At 36.6% G+C, this 26,206-nt stretch overlaps 1 protein-coding gene across 1 annotated transcript in view; it reads left to right on the top strand.

Annotated features, from left to right (window-relative positions):
• LOC145292193 (cilia- and flagella-associated protein 65-like) overlaps positions 1 to 26,206 on the top strand; it is a 2,765,874-nt gene that overhangs the window by 1,811,560 nt on the left and 928,108 nt on the right. The window lies entirely within an intron of this gene.

Here is a 26,206-nt window from a genome sequence, read left to right as displayed (position 1 = left end):
CAGTGTTCAATTCGTGTTTGAGTTTGTTCAAAGAATGAATTCTAAAGGCTCTATACACTAATGTCTTAATAAGCCCTATTTTTCTAGAGGTAGGCACACATGAGTGCCAATCTATTTAAAGATCGGTGAAGGTCGGTTTGTGATAAACTATAGTAAGAAAAGAACTCTTACTACGTGCAATCAAGACATCTTTCTCCATAGTAAATGATAATGCTGTGTGAAGAAAATTGAGATTATCAAAGAAGATTTTTGCTTCACTTTCAGAAGCAAAGGCTGCAAAAGTGCCATCGATACATCTAAAATATACTGAGGGCTTCAATATATTATTAAACAGTGTCAACTAATACAATCCTACAAAAATATCCATTAATGCAGAACCTAGAAGTCTTCCCATCTGAACCCCGTCGATCTAACTGTACATAATATCATCAAAGCTGAATTCTACTGATTTAATATGGACCAAGATGAGTTCAACAAATATATTCTTAGGGAAAGGTGGGGGAGTTAGATTCTTTGCATCTCTTCATATACCAATGATAAACTCCTGATGAGTTTGTTGGCAAAAGGGGCTCCTAGGGTTTTCCGTATATTTAAAACATTGTATAGTTTCTGTTTCATTAAAAAGTTATATATCCATCATCAAATAATGCCGCAGTTTACACAAACTGGATTTCACAGACTTGAGTTTCGCCTTCCTTTAGACTCACCAACAGAACATATCCGAACACAGGACTCGAAAAAAAAAAAAACATTTACTTTTGTTTTTATCATATATCAGCATACTTTGTGCCTTCATTATGTAACCTTTGCTTCTCCGACTTACCAACGAGGATGAGATTGCCAACTACAATAACAGACAATCCCGTTCTCTATACACTTGCATGCCTGAGTTTTGATATGTTCTATTATTGAGCCTTAAGGAAGGCGAAACTTGAGTTTAGGACTTCCGGTCTCTGTTTTTTATAGTTTGTGTGAACTGCTGCGTTGTTTGATGGTAGAAATAATTATATCTAGCATCTCACATAAAAAAACTAAAATAAAATCTATATTTGAAAATTGCGCAATAAAGTTGCTAATAAAAAGAAAATGCAAATATTTCTTATTTAATTCTTTGTTTTTTTTGGGGGGGGTAAAATTTTTCGGAAATACATATCTTCCTCAGAGAGAAGAAGTGTTTTATATTAATAATATAAAAAAGGTAATTTTTATATTACGAATATGAAACGCTGCTCGTCTTAGAAGAAGGGATTTATTTTAGAAAGATTTGAAGCTAAACTTAAAAAAATAAAAATAAAAAGTATTTGTATCTTATTTCTGACTTCTAGCGACTTTATTGCACAATTGGTTGCAGTTGTAAAGGTTCTTCAACTGATTAAAGTATTATCAGTTTGAAGGAAATAATTTCCGAACAAAGCAGACAAAAAGCAAGATAGAGCCAAGAGAAGCGTTTTCAATCAAGTAATTCCTTAATCATTGAAAGTTACAAATATTTAGAAAAACTATTAAAATATTATTCTATTATTGTGTAGGAAGGTTTTATCATGTCTTTAGTTTCTGAAAACTTATTTAAGAAACATTTTATTAAAGATTTTTTTTTTTAATGGCTGCAATCGATTTGATAATTTTTGGAGTGGATGACGAAAATCATCTGCGATAAATACGTTTCTTTTATGCAAGAAAGGCTTTTTTCATAAAACAGAATCTCCTTCTTACGATTCATTTGAGAAATATTCAAGTATTTCCTCCAAATTTTATCCGTAATCTTCATCAGCAAAAGATATATTTACTGGTAGATTAACGAGGCAGTAGAACGAATAAGCCTATTATATGTGAAGATGTTTTCTCATAAGACACAAATTTAATGTATTCCTTGTTGGCAAAAGTATTGTGAAATTTACTTGATAAAAATCATACAGGTGCTCACATCCAATACAAGGTAAATTACAATATTTTTTTGGTCAGTACTAAAATGGGTGACCATTTGGGAATTCCAAGTGCTGTATGTGCGCTCTACTTGTCTCACCATTGTTTCCAGTCGTCCTGGAACTCTCCTTACCACTAGACTCAAGCAGTGCCGATTCAGGAGAGGTGTGGTTGGGGGATTGCGCAACTCTTGTCTCGTAATTACATGGGCAGCTATCCTTACAGGAGATATCCATTGTCTTTCGAGACGAAACGGAGGCTTTCAGTGGCTATCTAAACGAAATGAATACAATTAAAGAGTAAATTAGTTCAGAATCAATTTTATATTTTGGTATTCATCCAGTTTAAGACGCAATCTCCGGCAGCTTCACATTGGCAGGTTACATAAGCAGATGAAAGATACTGAAGCGAAATCAGATGAATAATTCAAAATGTGTCGTTCCTCACTTCTCTATGTTAAAAAATAGCTTTCTATGTAGAATGCAATATTAATGAACTTAACGCTTTCATTGAAAATCGTCTTCTGATAGCTGATTGGCTAATCGTTTCAACATTAGTTGCTTACATAATCTGCTAGAAATACCGGCACAAAGTTTTCAGGGATTGGGTCATAAACTGTTTAAACACCAATATTGTCATAAAAAGCACATATTTTATATGGAGTTTCGGCGCTTCACAGAATTGGGACGAGATTTTCGGAAATCGTAAAACTGAATTTCATATAAAAACAATAGTATCTGCGTATTCCTCATATTTTTAAGATGACTATAACCAAAAGTGATGAAAATTGTTTAGGGTAGAAAATTTTTTTATTAAAGAAAATAAAGAATAGAATTTAATGAAAACCATCATAAAACGGGAGTTCAACAGAGGTAATTTTCCGTTCGAATTAAACAAAGATGACGACAATCTTTCACCTGCTAACACGATTAAAGTAATTGACAATAAATCAGTTGAAACCATTGTTTTTTTTATCTGAAAATTCCATTTATCGACTACAAAATCTCGTCCCAATAATGTAGAAGCACTGGAGTTTCTTCATGTTTTTTTGTACAGAAAATTGCTAAATAATTTTGTCGTAACACATTAAAAAAGATTAAACAAATAATTTTTTTAAAAAATTATTTTCCACATTTGACAGCATGATTAAAACAATAACAATTAAAATAATGTTATTCGCTATTCCTCCTCCTTCTCCAAATCATGGACCTTTGGAAAGTTCACCGTTTTATAGTCGAAGAGTTCTTGACTCCTTTGAACCAGCGCTAGATACTTTTCAATAATTATCGTTTTTTCATTGCTTTCAAAACCTCCTGACTTATGGAGCTTTAAAGATTTATAAGGTTTTTTAAAATGCATATATAATCATTTTTTTTTTCTGTCAATGTGATTAAACTGTTCCTGCCCGAACTTTCCAGTCTTAGGAACGTTGTTGGTTTGTTGTAATGTTATTCCTAGTAGCGCGGAAATTTGCCATGTTTTCAATGTCTATAAATTGTACGGATTCATTTCTCGTCAGTGTGGAAAGCTGTTGCCTCTGTTCATTGTAAAAATTTGAAAATACATGCAAGAGTGGAAATTTATTTCTACAAGGTAAATTTATTCATAATGTTTAGCAGAAATATTTTTGAAATTTTACATGTTCACATTTTTTTTTATATTCAGACGAATATTGAATATTTCTGCATTCTTCGATTCAGCTGACGTTGAAAAATTATTTCATTTTTTTATTCAAGTTTTAAGCCAAATCTTATACTCATCTCATTTGATCCGGGGAAAAGATTTATTGAATAATATCAGGTTTGCAGTAATTGTTACAATATTGAAAGTAACTTCAAATATTACACAAACTTATTGTCAGAGAGAAGTATTTCTTTTGAATGGTTTATATATTTATGTGAGAGATACAGACTGTCAATAATATCAATTAACTATTCCTTTTAAAAATGAATAAGTCTAAAACTTCAGTTCGTCAAGGAATTACCAAAATATGGCAAAAGAGATTTTGAATATAAATATTTATAATGCTTTTACTTTTTAACAAATTATTTGTAAGCATGAAAGTATGTCTAAATTGGTTCTAAGAAAAGTCTATATCTATGAATAGAAGAGAGTGAAGACCGAATTGTAATAAACGAAATAGTGAACAAACTGTCAATGACAAATCCAGTAGTCTTAAACATATGTGTATTTCCTAGGAAAATATTCAAATATTTACTGAAAACGAAAGTACACAAGTTTATATATCTCCACTAGTATATAAATTTACTTTGTGTAAGTTCCTTCCCCATAGGTTCTGAAACGGCTGAGCTTATCTTTTGCAAATTTCACACAAAGCTAATTTATTTATCTGGTAGTGTTCTTAGATATGTTTTGTACAGAAATTAATCCGCTAAGTATCGAAAATCGAAAAAATTCCGATCTTAAAAATAGCTTTTCTCTCTTATAAATGAAAAAGAATAATTTTTACAGGGATATTTTAATTTACATCGGCTAAGGGGGATAATAAAATCTTAGCAAATAATTTCCTTAAGGAAAAACAAATTTATTATCATCTGAAGATATAGCTTAGTGGTAGAGCATTCGACTACAAATCGGGTGATCTCCTGTTCAAGCCTGGGTATACATCACCATTTTATTATCTTTTTTTTATTATTATTATTAATGAGTTCAATTTACGATAAAAAAAAGTCCATTTACAATCGCTGCAAATCATTTCTTCATTTGCATATTTTAACACACTAACCACTAATCAGAAGTGACTTTTCCAGGGCATTCATTATCAAGCCCGAATATCATCTGACGGGATATTGTAAACAAACACACATAGAATTTGATGAATGACATTATCATTATTATTATTTTTTTTTTTGTTGCAGGGATATTATGAAGGGAGATGAGTAGCAAGATGTCTGTTTACATTACATTTGAACTTCTGCATGTCAGTACAGTTAGGAAAACAGAATACCGGAAAGGAGTTCCAAAATCTAGCAGTTCTGGGGAATAAACTATTGAAGTAGAAGGCTTTCTTACACCTAGGGATCTCTACTGTGTAGGGTTGGGATGTAGCTGCTTGTTAGGTTTGTCGGGGAGTATTTACGTCCAGAGGGTACAAGTGTTTGTAATTCGTTAGAGCATTCACCATTAAAGTACTTGTCAAACGGGCAGAGGGATGCAACATTTTGTCGATGGGACAGAGACTGAAACCTAGTTGACAGTTCAGGACCTATTAGGTTGGTGACCCTCTTTTGAACCCTGTCCAGGAGTTGGAGGCAAGTAGCAGATGCAACAGCCCAAATGTGCATGAAGGAAGAACTGATGTACACAAATTTAAGACCATGGCAGAATTCTTAGAAAATGACCTCCAGACTGTAAGGGAATGGAGCTATAAATGGATGGTGACATTTAATGCTAGTAAGACGAAGCTGCTCTCCTTTAACAATTACAAGAAGCCTCTCCAACCACCGATATCCATGATAATAACCCTACCTGAGAATTCTTTCTTCAAACTCTTCGAATTAACATTCACAAACAACATGAACTGGGACAAATACATTGAGGACATTGCAAAGGCTGATGCAAAGAAAGTGGGTTGCCTCTATTGTGCTAGAAGACTACTCACACCTGAGAGTATTCTTTACCTCTACAACGCTATCATTCGCCATGCATGGAGTACTGTTGCCCCATCTGGGCTAGTGCATCTACCAACTATTCTCTCCTTCTAGGATAGTGTCCAAAAAAGAGTCTTCAATCTAATAGGTCCCACTTTGTCTACTAAGCTTCAACACTTGTCCCATCACCGCAATGTTGCACCCCCGTGCCTCTATAAAACAAATATGCAAATATGAATCAACTAAGCATCAAACTAATAAAATCAGATTCTTTTACAAACTATATCCCTAAATAAAAAAGTAATATCACTTGTTTTTTCACAAACAGTGTAACTATATACAAAGACTTGGCATAAAATGACCCGTCAGAATTTATATACCATAAAACCAAACAAGCTATCAATTTTTTACGGACAAGTTCGTATATAGCATTTTCATCATTAAAAATGTCGATTCATTCATTCATTTTGTATGAATCAGATGTTGACATTTGTTTCCTCAATATCTTTTTAGTTAGAATTCTTTCTATAAAAACATTGTGTATTTACAGGAGGAACCACGTGAAGGTTGCCAGCAACCCAAGTGAAAGCGTTTTTATGGAACAAACAGGATTTGAACTTTGGCACACCTAAGTTGTTAGGTAGCAATCATAACATTATTACCTCAGCAAATATGGACGCTATGTTTTGTGTGTTCGTTAATAGGCTAGTGTTGACATCGCAGAACCAATCCTCATCAAACTTGATCAAAATATTGATCATAGTAAAACAGAGAATTTAATCCATTTTTAGATATCAAGGTTAAAGATTAAGGTAAAGATATTGAAAAAGGTCACACTTTTTGGTTCTGTTTCTTGTAGACACGCACTATTTGGCCCATATTGTAGTCAATGAGGTCACATCATCTCTGAAATGTAGCTTAAATGCAGGCATCTCATTGTAGTTGAGACTGTCCGTTTTTCACACTTAAGATTAAAATAAAATGTTTGTCTGTTTCTCACGTTTATGTTTAAGTTAGCATTTTCACTGAGTTATAATAATATGCTCAAATTTGAAATAGTATTTTCATTGCTATATTAATTTGACACATCTTGTGACAAGTCAAGTAGCTATCTCTCTTGTATTGACTTCTGGTATAATAAAAGTAACATATGTTATTCACACGGTGTTTCAGTAACAAAGGTTGGAAATATTATGCAACCAGGAAGAGATGAAAGCTTGTGTACTGTACCAGCCAGTAAAGAACAAAAGAATGTTTTTATATTCAACCGATATTTTTTTTTTTTGCTTGTATCTATTTTTCCATCTTCATCAATATATTGACCATAAGTTATTGTAAACTAAAATAAACACAACAATATACATAAAACACAGAGGTGCACAATAAACACATACCAAATCTTTCATCTCTTCATAGTGGGAAATTATTTTCACGTGTTCAACCTTTGCTACTTAAACACTGTGTGAAGAGAACGTATTACTTTTACAATACTATAAGCGCATACAAGGAAGATAACTACTTAAATTGTTACACATCTAAGTTTAAATACGTCCATTCAGTTCTATAAGAAACTCTGTCCATCAGTTGATCTGTCACGTCAATGTTTGGAATAATATTTTAAAACTTCCTATACATCTCTATAAGAGGTTTCTTTATATGTCGATGTGTCAGTCTGTCTTATACTTAAATTTAAAACATTATTTTTTTGGTCTTTCACAATTACGCTTGGAGTAAAACTTTTAGATGCTTCTATGTATCACTATCTCTGTCTATCACATCTAAGTTTTATACTACATTTTTAGCTGTTTGTAACATTTTTTTCATTATTTTTAGAAGTTCTTATTACCCAATTCAAAGCATGTGCCACTGAAGCATATGTGGGCTACTATGATAGATATCACACTTATAAAGAGCATTCCTATTATTTCAGTTCTTCAGACTGCTGTTCTCATAATCTTTCAGACGATGTAACTTCCGACCTTCTTCAGGTGTATTTTGTCAAACTCGGGAATCTGCATGGAATTTCGAATGGGACACTTTATTTATTTCACTGAGGTTGCATGCATTCGTTCTGTCAGCCATGATTGAGTAGACGTTCTAAGTAATTCACAATTGTATTTTTCATATTGCCCACACTGAGTATTGAACTTGCAACCTCCTCAATTTTATCTACTACTTTGCCTAATATGCGACGGGACCCGTGGTGTAATAAGTAAATGATTAGGTAAAGTTCAGTTGTAATTGATGCTCTTGTAGCACTCAAGATAAAAACAGTAGTCCAAATAATTCAAATAATCCAAGTTATCAATCCTTATCTAAAAAATCAGAAAAATTATAAGGAAGCAACCTGAGTAAAGAGTTAGATTGCAAGATGTTTATTCACTTTATATTTAAATTTCTGCATACTAAAGTTTTGAAATAGCAGTTTTATCAGTACGTGTACAGATTGAATAAATATATCTTCCGACTGCCTGTTCTCGTTTCTTCCAATACAACTTTCTATGTTATGAGATTTCCAACTTTTGCATATTCTCCTATTTTCGTTTTCTCCGATCATTTATCATGGTCAAGTGTTTGCACAGATAAGACGTTAATTCTCTAAGCAATTTAGGCTTTTAAAACGCTTTCTTTGCCATCCTATAACAATGTTACAAAATAATCGTATGTGAGATAGAAATATCAAGAAATTGGTATTAATTTTTCTGTTTTGTATTTTTGCAACGATTTTTTTTTTCTAATCTGTCTTATATGAAGTAATGCTTGCATTTATCAATACTCATATTTCTTGCACATCTTTAAAATTTCAAGTCAGAAAAGCGAATAAAAATCGATTTTTTTAAATAGCATATATTCTCCTGTATAAGCCAGGAAATATGTAACACCAATTATGGTCTGCTTAAGGGATTTCTCAGAATCATAAAATATGAAAGTAATGTGTAAGTTTGTTCTGTCTTAGGTGAGATTATAAGTTTTTGCTTTTTTTTTCATGTGTAAATTAAGAGTTGTTAGAATAGATTTCAATCAATTGATGTAATTTTATTATTTCCCTTTTCCTAACAAAAAAAAAAAAAAAAAGAAGCAATATAGAAATAAAAATGCATATCTCGAATTCAGGAAGTTATAATATTACCACTATTAAGTGGTATGCATTATGGCAAAAGTGCCCAATATAATAGAAAGAGACAGTGTGTTTAAGCAACGTGTTGTGTGAGATAAAGAACGTTACAATCTTTTTTTTTAAATAATCTTGTATACAAGAAAAAAGTATTTGGTGTTGTTCGGGAGTCATAATGATAATACAGTATTACTCCTGGTTAGTGATATATCTTATATGTTGACATGAAGAGGGGGAGGATACATTATGAATTTGCTGGCATCATTTGTTCTACTCGGCATTGTCCATGATCAAATGTTGGTAGATTACAGTATTACGTTTGTTAACTGAAATATATATATATATATATATATATATATATATATATATATATATATATATATATATATATATATATATATATATATATATATATATATTTAAAGTGATGATTGTGTAGTTCCAACGAGAGAAAAAATGTATATTTAAAAGAGTGTAGCCATCAACAACTGTGGGTTTTTTTTAAAGGTTTTCATCATATTTTTATTTTAAAATATTTTTATAACGCGTTTCGAGCTTAGGGTGTGCTCTCTTCAGATGTTTTCGTAAAAAGTTTTTCTTTAAAATAGGAGTTTGTAGAGTTACCTCCGCTGATATTAAATATGTTTTTCAGAGTGATGCGTGTGTTCAGACATTCTGACTCCAACTGTAAGTGTTCAAAGTGTCCGGTCAAAGTTATTTTCAAAGAGTGTTTTTTAGTCCATATGGTGAAGGTTTTTATGGGTTTTTTAGGGTTCTTTTTAAAGACTTTCTTTCCCCATGTATAGCATACACTCACACACAATCACACACGCATACATATACATTCATGTACATGTACACATGCACACGCACACGTACGCAGGCACACACACATACACACACGTACATACATAGAAATATATGTAGGAGCATACATATATACATACCCACCTACACACTCACACACTACTCACATACATCCACCGCTAACAATTATTTTTATTTTTTTATTTTATATATATATATATATATATATATATATATATATACTTTTTTTTTTCCTAACCAAAACACGCATGTATATATGCGCTTAATCATTCAGACATACGTACACGCACCCACACACACACAAGTAAGATGGAGAATAGGTAGAAGATATATATACACACACATACACGCACATACACACATATATGTACACACATATATGTATGTGCACATACACTCACAAACATCCACATACTATGTAGGCACATATACATACACACACACATGCACACACACAGACATATGCAGGGGCTCACACATACGCGTATATCCATATCCACACGAACACATTTACCCACTCATACATGTGCATACATATGTATATATATATACACACACACACATACATACGGATGTGTATACACTCATCCACCCATATATATATATATGGGCACATGCACTCACAATCACACATACACATACATATTCATACATCCCACCTTATGTATATATTGGTTGAAGTTTCCTTTCTAATCCAAGCACATATGCATACATGGATTCGGTCACCCAAACATAAGTGCACGTATACATACAAACAAGATGTAGCATAGATAACAGATGATATATATATATATATATACACACACGCATACACAATCATATGTGCACATCCACGCACACACACATATACACACGCACACACACGTATAATTTCTAGTTGTTTGTTTAGTTAAGAGAAATGGTACTGTACTGGGTATGGGCGCGCGCACCTGCGAAAGTGTGTGTGTGCCTTATTGTGCTTTTCAATTCCAGGTTAGAAAAAATTAGACCCAATATAATAGAAAGAGACAGTGTGTTTAAGCAACGTGTTGTGTGAGATAAAGAACGTTACAATCTAGACTATTAGACCCAAAATCATCAATTTATCCACATACTCCTTATCAAAGAACGAAATGGAAATACTGAAGCTGGGCCTCAAATTCTGCCCCACCCCTAAAAGCATTATAGCAGCACTAAAAAAGGACCTTAAAGAATTCGAACGGAAATTTAGACTAATAGAAACACTAGATAACAAAGGGGACAAAGATGATTCTTTAGTAAAAAACAAATCAACATATTTCCCTAATAAACAGAACAACACAAAAGAACTAAACAGCTACTTCGAAAATCTCTGGAACCTTAACCTCCAAAAAAAACACAAAACCACAAGCAACCTCACACATAAGCAAAAACAAGCACTCGAAAAAATCCGTAATAATAATGACATAATAATAAAAGAAGCAGACAAAGGCAGTGCCGTAGTAATCATGGACAAAACGTATTATGAAACAAAAATTACAGAATTACTGGATGACAAACACTACTATAAACCCATTAGTACCAACATAGATAACACCACGAGAGAGAGTAGAAAACGCATTGTGGATGCGTTATCGGCAGCTCCTGTTACTCTCGCTTCTTCTTATTTGTCCCTCAGTCCTCATTTTTTTAAATGAGTGATTTTTCGGACAAAGGGAGAAGAAAAAGCTGTTTTCTAGGTTGGCAGTATTTTTGCGAACAGTTGGCTGAGATGGCGGAAATTTTCTGTTTCTATGTCTATCCTTGTAGCCATGTCACTAGTAAGGGTGCTGGAGGTAAACGTTTTGTCTGGGCTGACGTTATCCGCCTGATAGTCAGGGACCCGAACCTTGGATTAACCACTAAGGAGGCTGTCCTATCAGCAGGTGCAAAGTACTGGGGCTGCTGTATTGCCATTTGGTGAATGGATTCTGGACCATGCAGTAGCTTCTGGTGGGGCCTCTCGATGCCATACTAGTGGGTAATTGTTACGGCTTTACCTTATCATTAGCTACAAATAAAAAAAAAATTCTTCGTTTCTTTTTCTCTCTTAATTTCCCCTCTCTGTCCTGCTCTAAGTAAATCTGTCGACCTAGTCCACAAATTCCAAAATTTCATCATGACAAGTTTCAAGAAAAAATACACGATTAAACCCGGTTCCCCAACTTCCAACGTAGACCCCTACTACCATGTCTCCTTCTCCAACATCAGGGGGTCTTCGTTCTAACCTTCCAGAGGTTGAAACCCAATTACAGGAGACTAAACCAGACCTTTTATTTTTAAGTGAAACTGGCATTGGACAGGCTATTTCCCTAGATGAGTTTGCAATTTCAGGATACTCTAACTTAACTTCTAAATCTGACCCCCAAGATCGCCATGGGCATGGAATATGTGCCTATATTAAAGATAGCTTTCCATGTGGGAGGGACATCTCCAGGGAAGATCCTAACTTACCCTATATGTGCTTTAGCTCACACTACTGCATTTATATTTACTCTCTATCGCCCCCACAACAGCGGAGTTACTATCTTTCAAAGCATATCTGAGAAAATTGACCAAGTCCTTTCTACTTATCCTTCAGCTAACATTCACGTATGTGGAGACTTCAATGTTCACAACGTCGAATGGTTGACCCACTCAAACAAGACCGATGATGAGGGGAGGTTCTGTCATGATTTCTCCATTGCCTATGACCTCACTCAGATTGTTCAGGAACCTACCCGTGTGCCCGATAATGACGGCCAGTATGCGAGCCTACTAGACCTTTTTCTCACAACTTGCCCTGAACTATGTTCAGTTTCTGTTCTGTCGCCTCTTGGATCTTCCGACCACTCTGTTGTATCAATTAAGATAAAAATGAAATGTAATATGTCCCCAGACGTACCTCTTCATCGTACAGTATATCGATACACTAAGGCTGACTGGGATAGCTTCCGTACATTTATATCTGATCTACCTCTGCATTCCATGTTTAAAAAGGATGTGTCCTCTATAGTATTAGACCTAACTGAATGGTTAATTATAGGTATTGACCATTTCATACCCTCTAAAAAGTTTCAGCAAAAACCTAACAGCCAGCCATGGTTCTCTCCAGAATGTGCTGCTGCCATTGCGCACAGAAATCACTTTTTCCACTGCTTCAAACGTAATAGATGTATGGAAACTAAAGCCGTTTTCAGGACTGCTAGCAACCATTGTAAGAAAGTAATAAGGAACGCAAGAGTTTTGTATGCTCAATCTGTTAAGTCCAAAGTAGCTGAGTAGCGGCTTGGTTCCCACCAGTTTTGGCAAATAGCAAACAGAATCCTGAACAGAAGCGTGTGCTCCATCCCAACTATTATCAATGGACCTGAGGTAATCTCGTCAGCATCAGACAAAGCCAAACTCTTTGTCAAGAACTTTGCAGCTAATTCTACCCTTTGCGACCAAGACCGCCAACCCCCAATATTTCCTCCTGTATCAGAAAACATGCTATGTGATATACGTATATCTGTACATGATGTTGCGAAGCTAATCAAAAACCTTGATTCGAGTAAAGCAACTGGCCCTGATGGTATTCCAATTATAGTACTCAAAAAACTTCAACCTGAATTAGCGCCCATACTTACAAAACTGTTTAAACGTTGTCTTAAGGAGAATAGTTTCCCATCTCCCTGGAAAATCTCATCAGTATGCCCTGTATTTAAGAATTCAGGTGATCGCTCATCCCCCTCTCAGTACAGGCCAATAAGTCTCCTGTGCGTCATGAGTAAGTTGCTAGAATCTGTGTTAAATACAGAAGTAATCAAACATCTCAACAAAAATAACCTTCTTAGTGACACTCAATATGGTTTCCGTTCTGCTAGATCTACAGCAGATGTCCTTACAGTTATATCGCATAGGATTAGCAAATCTCTTGACGGTGGCAATCTTTCTAGGGCAATTGCTCTTGACATATCTAAAGCCTTTGATAGGGTATGGCATAAAGGTTTACTTCATAAGATCGCTAGCTATGGTATAGCTGGAAAAGTCTTCTCAATTATTAAATCATTTCTTTCTGATAGGTTCATAAGAGTAGTAGTTGAGGGGCAAAAATCAGAAGCTCACAGTATTAATGCCGGTGTCCCTCAGGGATCCATCCTGGGCCCAACTCTTTTCCTGATCTACATTAATGATCTTCCAAATCATATCCTTACATCATTTGTAGACATTTATGCTGACGACACTACCATTTATGGTACTACATCTAAGACAGTAAACGACCAAGTTCTCTCCAATTCTCTCTCCTCTGATCTTGAGCACGTAGTACAATGGGGAAAGGAGTGGCTGGTTACTTTTAATGCATCTAAAACCAAGCTTCTCTCTTTACATCATCAACATTCTAATTCACATTTGTCATCAATTGAAATGAATGGCTCTCGTCTTCAGGAGGCCTCAAGTTTTGACAAGCTTCTGGGCTTGACCATTACTCCTGATCTTAAATGGAACACGTATATCAAATCTGTTGCCAAGGCCGCTGGAAAAATGGTGGGATCTTTCTATCGATCCAGTAGATATCTCACTGCTGATGCTATTCTCTACCTATATAAGAGCCAGGTACGTCCAAGGATGGAATACTGTTGCCACATCTGGGCAGGAGCTGCTAGAAAGGACTTGTCCTGCCTTGATAGAGTTCAAAATAGACTTTGTAGCCTCGTAGGAGATGTCCTTTTCTCCTCCTTGCAACCTCTATCTCACAGAAGAGATGTTGCGAGTTTGTCTCTGATGTATCGTTATTTTCATGGAAAGTGTTCAACTGAGCTTCAATCTATGGTCCCCCCTCGCCAAACTTTCACAAGATACACTCGTCTAGCTGTAAACACTATCAATAATTTCCCCCACTCTTTATCTGTGCCTAAACCTAAACGTAGATTCCATGAACAAAGCTTCTTTCTTAGAACTGCACACCTGTGGAATTGTCTTCCGTTTTCCTGCTTTCCGGCTGACTACAATATGGTTGTGTTCAAGTCTAAAATAAATAAGTTCTTGATGAGCCGTTCCATATAAGTTATTAAATTTACCAAATTTTCATTACTAATGATTACTATATTGACCAATTTCTACTGTACACTCTTTAACCCTTATCCTTGAGTGGCCTCTGGGCCTTGATAATGTGGTGATGCCTTTGTAAAAAAAAAAAAAAAAAAAAAAACACCATCTCAAAAATCACAAAACTTTGTACAACACACAACAAAATATTAAAAAAGAAAGAAAAGGACTTCCTCACAAATTTCATTACAAAGACCAACAACTTCTACGGACTGCCTAAAATACACAAATCTGGCACAATAAAACTTGCCATCGATATACAAAACTTAGAATATATTAGCGCTCCAAACCCTAGTGACCTTACATTTAGACCCATTGTAGCAGGACCAGCCTGTCCGACAAGCAGACTTAGCAACTTAATAGACATCTAATTACAACCTTTCACAGATCAAGTTAAGAGCTACATAAGGGGCGACATCCATTTTCTTACTACCTTACCACATACAGTAGAAAACGGGACACTATTAGTTACATTTGACGTTAGCAGTTTATATAGTAATATACCCCATGAATTAGGAAAAGAAGCAATAATATTTTGGATCAACACACGCGCACAAACACTACATCCCAGATTCACAAAGCAATTCATTATCGATAGTATAGACATAATTCTAAATAATAATTCCTTCGAATTCAACAATGCCAACTACATCCAAACACTAGGTACAGCAATGGGAACGAAAATGGCACCGACTTATGCAACCCTTACATTAGCCTACCTAGAAGAAAACATATAAAAAAATAGAACAAAAATTTGGCCACAGCACTAAAATACTGTTTGTAGAATCATGGAAAAGGTACTTAGATGACTGCTTCATCCTATGGAAACCCACATGGGGGGACATCACAGACTTACACACCATACTCCAGAACCTACACCCAAAAATTAAATTCACCATAGAACAAAGCTGTACAGAATTACCTTTCCTAGACATACTGATAAAGATTAAAGACAATAACATTATCACAGACATTTACCGCAAACTTACAGACACCCAACAATACCTACACTTTAAAAGTCACCACCCTAAAAGCTGCATAAAATCAATTCCCTACACCCTAGCACGTAGAATCTGCACCATAATCACGGACAATAACCTTCGGAAAATCCGACTCAAGGAACTACGAATAAATTTAAGAAAAAGAAAATACCCATCACAACTTATAGACAAAGGGATCCAACTTGCGACAAATATACCAATAGAAGATTTGAGAACCCCTAAAGAACGAAACAAAGAACAAATCCTAACATACGTCTCCACACACAACACAAACAACCCAGAGCTTTTCACAGAGATAACGAAAAACCTCGTCCTACTTAACCAAAACAGCAAACTAAACAACTTCCTTAAAACAAGAAAATAATAAAAAGCAAACGCCGACGCAACAAAAGGAGTCACAAAATGCAACAAACAACGATGTGGAGTCTGCAACATAATATTAGAGGTAAACACATACACATTTACGAACCCCCATACAAACATTCAAAATTAAAAAAAACCTAGATTGCACCTCAAAAAACGTGATCTATGTAATAAAATGTCCAGCATGCGATAAATCCTACATAGGCGCTACAAAAAACCTTAGTAATAGAGTAGCCCTACACTGATCCAACATCAAAATCGCGGAAAATAGACACCTACATGTATCACAACATATACACACATGCAGTGGAGGCAGATTCGAGATAATGCCCATCTTCCAAACTGACAACTACTTCTACTTGCTAACACAAGAAAAAAATTTCATATCAAAGTTTAACCCCGCCTTAAACATCTCTCCATAATTATACACATAAATAGGCAAAACACAAAATACACTTACACGCATGCATACTTGGGTAGGTGTGCACCCTCACACACGAAACAACAAAAAAAGCACAATAAGGCACACACACACTTTCGCAGGTGCGCGCGCCCATACCCAGTACAGTACCATTTCTCTTAACTAAACAAACAACTAGAAATTATATGCATGTATGTGTATGTACGCGCGTGTGTGCGTGTGTATATGTGTGTGTGCGTGGATGTGCACATATGATTGTGTATGCGTGTGTGTATATATATATATCATCTGTTATCTATGCTACATCTTGTTTGTATGTATACGTGCACTTATGTTTGGGTGACCGAATCCATGTATGCATATGTGCTTGGATTAGAAAGGAAACTTCAACCAATATATACATAAGGTGGGATGTATGAATATGTATGTGTATGTGTGATTGTGAGTGCATGTGCCCATATATATATATATGGGTGGATGAGTGTATACACATCCGTATGTATGTGTGTGTGTATATATATATACATATGTATGCACATGTATGAGTGGGTAAATGTGTTCGTGTGGATATGGATATACGCGTATGTGTGAGCCCCTGCATATGTCTGTGTGTGTGCATGTGTATGTGTATGTGCCTACATAGTATGTGGATGTTTGTGAGTGTATGTGCACATACATATATGTGTGTACATATATGTGTGTATGTGCGTGTATGTGTGTGTATATATATCTTCTACCTATTCTCCATCTTACTTGTGTGTGTGTGGGTGCGTGTACGTATGTCTGAATGATTAAGCGCATATATACATGCGTGTTTTGGTTAGGAAAAAAAAAAGTATATATATATATATATATAAAATAAAAAAATAAAAATAATTGTTAGCGGTGGATGTATGTGAGTAGTGTGTGAGTGTGTAGGTGAGTATGTATATATGTATGCTCCTACATATATTTCTATGTATGTACGTGTGTGTATGTGTGTGTGCCTGCGTACGTGTGCGTGTGCATGTGTACATGTACATGAATGTATATGTATGCGTGTGTGATTGTGTGTGAGTGTATGCTATACATGGGGAAAGAAAGTCTTTAAAAAGAACCCTAAAAAACCCATAAAAACCTTCACCATATGGACTAAAAAACACTCTTTGAAAATAACTTTGACCGGACACTTTGAACACTTACAGTTGGAGTCAGAATGTCTGAACACACGCATCACTCTGAAAAACATATTTAATATCAGCGGAGGTAACTCTACAAACTCCTATTTTAAAGAAAAACTTTTTACGAAAACATCTGAAGAGAGCACACCCTAAGCTCGAAACGCGTTATAAAATATTTTAAAATAAAAATATGATGAAAACCTTTAAAAAAAAACCCACAATTGTTGATGGCTACACTCTTTTAAATATATATATATATATATATATATATATAAAATTCAGAATAAAATTATCTAACAATCAACTGGTATGGAAACCTGTGATTATAAGTCTTAAAAAATATTATTGGCAGTAATATTCTATAAGTACTATCACACCTAAATAAGAATTGCTCGATATACAAGATAGAGCAAATGAATCAAATTTCTGTGATTCAATGAATTTAAAAATTTATGACGTGAAATGTTTAAATTCACCGGGCTCATTATATAAACAAAGAAAATTGCTCCAGGAAAATGCCTACTTCGGACCATTACCTTGTGATGTGGCTTACTCAAAATACAGTTTGGATCATTTTACCACACTGCTCTCAAAGATATTCACTTCGGATTTTGCCATGCAATTTGGATGTGAATTTTTATATCCTTTTCATTAACTTCCCTTACTCTATGACATTTAAATTCTTAAACAATTTTTAATTATGATTTTCCATGTCTCACTGACTTTAGCAAATAAGGTGTAAACCATTATAACTATTTGCTTATATTTTCTCCTCTGAAAAGATGGTAGACATCGAAATCGTATAGGATAAGGAGTTATATTTCAAATGTATTCTTTGTCTTACATAGAATAATAAAAATCTTTTGATTTGAAATTTAAACATTTCACGTCATCAAATTTAAAATTCATTGAATGACTAAAATTTTATATATATATATATATATACACAGAGAGAGAGAGAGAGAGAGAGAGAGAGAGAGAGAGAGAGAGAGAGAGAGAGAGAGAGAGAGAGAGAGAGAAAATAACTCCCTATTTTAAAATACATACTATTTATTTTGGAAATATGACTTATACCATACGGTATATTGTATGGACTTTTATTTAAAATTTAATGTAAGCGCCTTCATTCGCCACCAGCTTTTCAAGTCTACTATGAATCGCATCAACTAATTTCACAAGAAACACTTGTGGAATGATAATCATAACTCTACATATTTATTCTTCCTTCTAGATTTCTTTGCTTGGTTGAGTAGACTTCCTCTTTTAGCTAAACCCCACAGAAAAAAGTTGCAGAGCATTAAGTCAGGTTTTTTGTCCACCATTTGTGCAAACCACAATAACCCATCCATTTTCCAGGGAATTGGGCATTCAGCCGTTCACGAACAATAGCAAAGTGTAGAAGACCTCCATCTTGCATAAAAATCAAATCTTCAATATTTTCGCAACAACTAATTATTGGCCAAATTTCATCTCTCAACATAGTGAGGTACCTCCACACTTTGCTACTGTTGTCCGTGAATGGCTGAATGTTCAATTCTCTGAAAGATGGATGGATTGTTGTGGTGGCATGAATGGCTGGCCAGAAGTCCTGACTTAATGCCCTGCGATTTTTTTCCTCTAAGGTCGGCTGAAATGGCAAGTCTACTTAACCAAATCAAGATTGAAACAGGCAAAATACTGCTCACCCATGCTACAAAGTAAACTAGCGATAACAAACCAAAATGCCGGGAATTATTTTCTCTATTACAATAGATAAAGTTAGGACTTTATTTAAGTAATATACTTTATATATAATATTACTGCAAGCTTGCTTACATTGAAAATGCTTGCTTTCTAGCTAGCCAATCAAACCATCTAATATAGTTCGTCTTATTTTCAATTATATTCGAAATATAATGCAGTGACATTAGCAAAGAAAAAAGCCACCTATGAAAACGAACCTCCTAAATTAAAACCTTGAATAATTATCTAAACTCAAATGTAAATTAATATTAAGCCGATTTTACAAATTGATAAAAGTTAATTATTGGATTTTAATTATAAGGTTAAGCTCGAATGATTCAAACTCGAGATAGATAACACCAAAAACTTCCACCCATTAATATGGGAGGGGAGATTATCATCAAAAGGGTCCTGAATTGATAATTTAGCACCGGACTTTACTACTTAGATATTAATAAGTCACTTGTACCCATTCCCCTCCTCCCCCCTTTTTTATTTTTAATGGAGAGCAGTGGAGAGTAGAAAATACAGTGGATGCATTATCGGCAGCTCCAGTAACTCTCGCTTCTCCTTTTTTGTCCCTCAGTCCTCATTCAAATGAGTGATTTTTCTGACAAAGGGTGAAGAAAAAGCTGCTTTAAAGGTCGGTAGTACTTGGTGAACAGTAGTCTGAGATGTCGGAAATTTTCTATCTCTATGTCTATCCTTGTGGCCATGTCACTAGTAAGGATGCTGGAGGTAAACGTTTTGACTGGGCTGACGTTATCCACCTGATAGTCAGGTACCCGAACCTTGGATTAACCACTAAGGAGGCTGTCCTATCAGCAGACGCAAAGTACTGGGACTGCTGTATTGCCATTTGGTGAATGGATTCTGGACCATGCAGTAGTCTCCGGTGGGGCTTCTCGATGCCATACTAGTGGGTAATTGTTATGGCTTTACCTTTTCATGCGCTACAAAAAAAAAAATTTCCTGTCTTTTTCTCTCTTACATTCCCTCTCTGTACTGCTCTAACTAAGTATGCTGATCTGTTCCATAAATCCCAAAACCTCAACATGAAATATCTCCAGAAAAAAAACCTCAAATAAACATAGAACCCCATCTTCCAACGTAGACCCCCACTACCACGTCTCCTTCGCCAACATCAGGGGTCTATGTTCTAACCTTCCAGAGGTTGAAACCCAATTACAGGAAACGAAACAGGAAATATTCTTTCTAAGTGAAACTGGAATAGGGCCGACCACTTCCCTAGATGAGTTCATAATTAACGGACACTCTAATTTAACATCTAAATCTGAACCCCAAGATCGCCATGGGCATGGAATATGTGCCTACATAAAAGATGGCTTCCCGTGTTGCAGGGATATCTCTAGAGAAGATCCTAATTCCGGGTTGCACTTGCTTACACCACTGCATTTATATTTGTCCTCTATTGACCCCATAACAGCAGAATTACTATCTTTAAGAGTATATCTGAGAAAATAGACCACATCCTGTCTGCACATCCCTCGGCTAACATCCATGTGGTGACTTCAACGTTCATAACATGGAGTGGCTGACGCATTCAAATGACAGATGATGAGGGGAGGTTTTGTCATGATTTTGCGATTCCTTATAACCTCACTCAGATTGTTCGCAGACCCACCCATGTGCCCGATACTACTGGTCAATATGCAAGCCTCCTAGACCTTTTTCTCTCAACTTCCCCTGAGCTATGTTCATGTTCCGTTCTTTCTCCTCTAGGATCCTCCGACCACTCCATCATATCAGTTAAGATAAAAATGAAATATAATAAGTCCCCAGACGTACCCCTCAACCGTACTGTATACTGATACTCTATGGCTGACTGGGATAGCTTCCATACATTTATATCTGATTTACCTCTGCATTCAATGTTTAAAAAGGATGTGCCCTCTATAGTATCATATCTGACCGAATGGTTAATTGTAGGCATAGACCAATTCATACCATCTAAAAAATTCCAACAAAAACCTAACAGCCAGCCATGGTTCTCCCCACAATGTGCTGCTGCTATTGCGCACAGAAATCACTTTTTCCATAACTACCAATGTAATAGATACACTGAGACTAAAGCTGCTTTCAGGAACGCCAGCAACCACTGTAAAAGAGTAATAAAAAATGCAAGAGAGCTATATGCCCAGTCTGTTAAATCCAAAGTAGCTGATCAGCGGCTTCGTTCCCACCACTTTGTGCAAATAACAAATAACAAACTTTCTCTACCGCTCTCCCTCGACCCAAGACTGCACCATAATAAACAAAGTATCTGACAGCATAGACACAGCACTCTCCTTCGACACTAGCGCCCAAGTACATGTATTTGGTGACTTTAATGTCCATCACAAAAACTGGCTTGGATTCTCTACTTACACAGATGCAGCAGGCAGCGCAACTCATAACTTCTCTGTATCTCACTTTTCCAACCCGTTTCCCTGATCAGGAAGAACAACACGCATCACTATTAGATCTGTTTTTGACCACAGTTCCTGATGACTGTGTAACAAAAGCCGACAGCCCACTTCGGAACGCTGATCATGCAGTGATAATGGTTGAAATCGCCCTAAACTCTAGACCCAAAACTGAAGAGCCAGTGCTCAAAACAACGAGATATTATAAAGAGGCTGACTGGGAAGCCATCAGAGATCTTATCAGAGACGCCCCATGGGAAAATATTTTTTCTCTTCCTGCTGAACAGTGTGCAACTGAGACCACTGAATGGTTCAAAACTGTAATCGATACGCATGTTCCCATGCGGAAATTCTATAGCAAGCCCCACTCTCCCCAATGGTTTACTTCGACTTGCGCAACTGCCATTGCCCAAAGGCAGCATGCATTCCGCAGGTTTAATCGACATAAGTCCAGTTCAAACAGACAGAAGTACATAGAAGCTAGAAGTAAGGTTAAGAAAGAAATAGCGACAGCTAAGAGGGAATTTACGGAAACCACTAAAAAACGCATCGAAGCACAAAAACTAGGAACTCGTGACTTCTGGAAAATCTACAACAGTGTAGTAAATAATGGGCAATCAACAATTCCCCCACTAACCAACAATCACGAGATTCTTTGCTCAGCAACCAAGAAGGCTAACATGCTTGCCAGTCGGTTTGCCTCAAACTCCACACTGGACCCTTCCAACCACCCCCTACCTCAATTTCCTATGCAGACAGACGCCACGCTTGACGATCTAATAATCACCCCTGCTCAGGTGCATGCTATCATAAAAAACCTTGACACTTCAAAAGCATGTGGACCCGACCTCATCCAAGCTGTGCTATTAAAAAAGTGCTCAGCCGAAGTAGCTCCAGTTCTCTCCAAACTCTACAACAAATGCCTTAATGAATCTTGCTTTCCGGGCTGTTGGAAAACGGCTTCTGTGGTACCAGTATTCAAGAATTCTGGCGAAAGAACTGATCCATTAAATTATCGCTCTATTAGCCTCCACCCACTTTTTGCCAAAATATTTCAGACCTTAATTAACCATGCTTTAGTCCAGCACCTTACAGATGCTAAACTTCTGACCGACCAACAATATGGATTTAGACAAGCCCGTTCCACGGCAGACATCCTCACTGTAATCTCTGAATGCGTATACCATTCACTGGACAAAGCGGGAGAGGGCAGAGCGGTAGCTCTAGATATATCTAAAGCTTTTGACAGGGTATGGCATGAGGGTCTCCTCAGGAAGATTAGATCATACGGTATCACTGGTAGAATACTTAACATAATTAAATCCTTCTTAGATAAGAGAAAAATCCAGGTTGTCCTCGACGGTCGTACATCTAAACAATATGATATAAATGCGGGAGTGCCCCAGGGATCTATCCTTGGACCTCTGCTGTTCCTGATATTCATAAATGACCTCCCTGACAAAATTGCCTCTGAGATGGGTATATATGCTGATGACACCACACTCTATAGCAGGCACGACAGGAAAACAAATGAACACATATCTAAAGTAATGGCAGAAACACTAGAGGATGACCTCCAATCAGTAGTGGAATGGGGACAAAAATTGATGGTCACGTTCAATGCCGCCAAGACAAAACTGGTTTCATTCAATAATTACAAGAAACCTTCTCTACCACCTATAGCAATGGCCAACGACTCTTTATCTGAGAGTACGTCTCTCAAGCTCCTTGGCCTAACGTTCACAGGAAACATGAGCTGGAACAATTACATCGAGAGCATTGCCAGGGCCGCTGCAAGGAAGGTGGGCTCTCTCTACCGTGCTAGAAAACTTCTAACACCCGAAAGTATCCTGTACCTCTACAAGGCCACTATTCGCCCATGTATGGAGTATTGCTGTCATATTTGGGCTGGTGCATCGGCTACTTGTCTCTCGCTCCTTGACAGGGTTCAAAAGAGAGTCGCAAATCTGATAGGCCCTAAACTGGCATCTAAGCTTCAGCCTCTGTCCCATCGTCGAAACGTTGCATCCCTCTGCCTGTTCTACAAGTATTATAATGGTGAATGCTCTGATAAACTGCAAGCACTTGTGCCCCACGATGTAAACACCCTCAACAGACCCGACAAGCTGCAAAATCCCACCCCCACACTGTAGAGATCCCTAGATGTAAAAGATCTTTCTACTCCAGTAGTTTCTTCCCCAGAACTTCTAGACTTTGGAATTCCATTCCAGGTCACTGCTTCCCCAACTGTACTGACATGCATAAGTTCAAGTGCAACGTGAACCAACATCTCGCTGCCCAAATCCCTACATAGTACCCCAGTAGATGTTTCCCCTGATAGTAGCCCCCTACACCAAAGTCGCCATGTGCCTTGTTTGGGCTGAAAATGTAATAAAAAAAAAAAGGATCCTGAACAAAAGCGTGCATTATATCCCAACCATTATAAATGGACCAGAGGTCATCTCGTCAGCATCTGACGAGGCCAAACTATTTGCCAAGAACTTTGCAGCTAATTCTACATTATGCGACGAAGGCCATCAACTCCCCATATTTCCTCCTATAACACAGAACACGCTAGGTAACATACAAATATCCGTGCATGAGGTCGCCAAGCTAATCAAGAACCTTGATTCCAGTAAAGCAACTGGCCCTGACGGCATCCCAATTATAGTGTTAAAAAAGCTTCAACCAGAACTTGCTCCCATACTTACAAAACTGTTTAAGCGTTGCCTTAAGGAGAAGTGCTTTCTGACTCCCTGGAAAACCTCATCAGTATGCCCTGTATTTAAGAATTTAGGTGATAAGTCATCTCCCTCTCATTACAGACCAATAAGCCTCCTGTGTGTTATGAGTAAGTTGCTGGAATCCATATTAAATAGAGAAATAGTAAACCACCTCAGCAGAAACAATCTTCTTAGTGACACACAATATGGTTTCCGCTCTACAAGATGTACTGCAGATGTGTTAACGGTAATATCTCACAGGATTAGTGAATCTCTTGACAAAGGCTTCCTTTCTAGGGCAATTGATCTTGACATATCAAAGGCCTCCGACAAGGTATGGCATAAGGGCCTACTTCACAAGATGTCCAGCTACGGTATAACTGGAAACGTTTTCTCAATCATTAAATCATTTCTCTCCGATAGACTCATAAGAGTAGTGGTTGATGGACAAAAATCAGAGGCCTACAGTATTAATGCTGGAGTCCCTCAAGGGTCAATCCTGGGCCCAACTCTCTTCCTGATCTACATCAATGACCTCCCTAAACACATACTTAAATCATTCGTTGACATCTATGCTGATGACACGACCATCCACGGCAACACATCAAAGGCTGTAAATGACAAAGTTCTCTCTGATTCTCTCTCCTCTGATCTCGAGCGCGTGGTTCAGTGGGGGAAGACGTTGGCTGGTTACCTTTAATGCATCTAAAACCAAACTCCTATCTTTACATCATCAATGCTCTGATCCCCATCTGGCATCAATTGAAATGGATGGCTCTTGTCTAGGAGAAGCTCTGTGTTTTGACAAGCTTCTGGGTTTGACCTTTACTCCTGATCTGAAATGGAACACGTACATCAAGTCTATTGCCAAGGTCGCTGGAAAGATGGTGGAATCCTTCTACCACTCCAGAAGATATCTCACTACTGATGCAATTCTCTATCTATATAAAAGCCAAGTACTTCCAAGGATGGAATACTGCTGCCATATCTGGGCAGGAGCTGCTAAAAGCAGCCTATCCTGCCTTGACAGAGTACAAAATAGACTTCGTGGCTTAGTGGGGGATACCCTTTTCTCTACCCTGCAGTCTCTCTCCCACAGAAGAGACATTGCGAGCCTATCCTAGTTTTATCGTTATTTCCATGGCAGGTGCCTGTCTGAACTCCAATCTCTGGTCTCCCCTCGCCAATCTTTCACGAAAAACACCCGTCTAGCTGAATCCACTGTGAAAAATTTCCCCCACTCTTTATCTGTGCCTAAATCAAAATGTGGATTCCATGAACAAAGATTCTTTCTTAGAACTGCACATCTGTGGAACTCTGTTCCGTTTGCCTGCTTCCCACCAGACTTCAACTTGGATGTCTTCAAGTCCAACGTTAACAAATTCCTAATGAACCGCCCCCTTAAGTAAACACTTCATCAAATCTCTACACTAACGTACTGTACTTGCAATAACCCTTATCCCTGAGTGGCTTCCGGGCCTTGATAAGTGGTGACCACCATGTAAAAAAAAAAGAGAAATTTAGAAGAACTTGAATGACGAGTATGTGAAGTTATGACTACCATTCCTCGAGTGATTCTTGCGAATAGTTGATGCGATTTTTGGTCGACTTGAAAAGCTGATGGCGAATGAAGGCGCTTATATTAAATTTTAAATAAACGTTCATAGATTATGTTTTCTTCTGATATTTATTAATTTTATAAATTATATTTCAGAAATAAATCGTATGTATTGTAAAATAGCAAGTTTTTTTTTCAGTCATTATATATATAAATATATATATAAATTCTTTTCAGGCTATTGTCTTTATCAAGATTATGTACCTATGAAAACAATAAAACAAAATAAGA

This window comes from Euprymna scolopes, chromosome 13, assembly GCF_053919585.1.
Source record: "Euprymna scolopes isolate OS-2025 chromosome 13, ASM5391958v1, whole genome shotgun sequence".
NCBI lineage: Eukaryota > Metazoa > Mollusca > Cephalopoda > Sepiida > Sepiolidae > Euprymna > Euprymna scolopes.
Note: the sequence above shows the minus strand (reverse complement) of the source record. Positions and strands in the feature narration are given on the sequence as shown.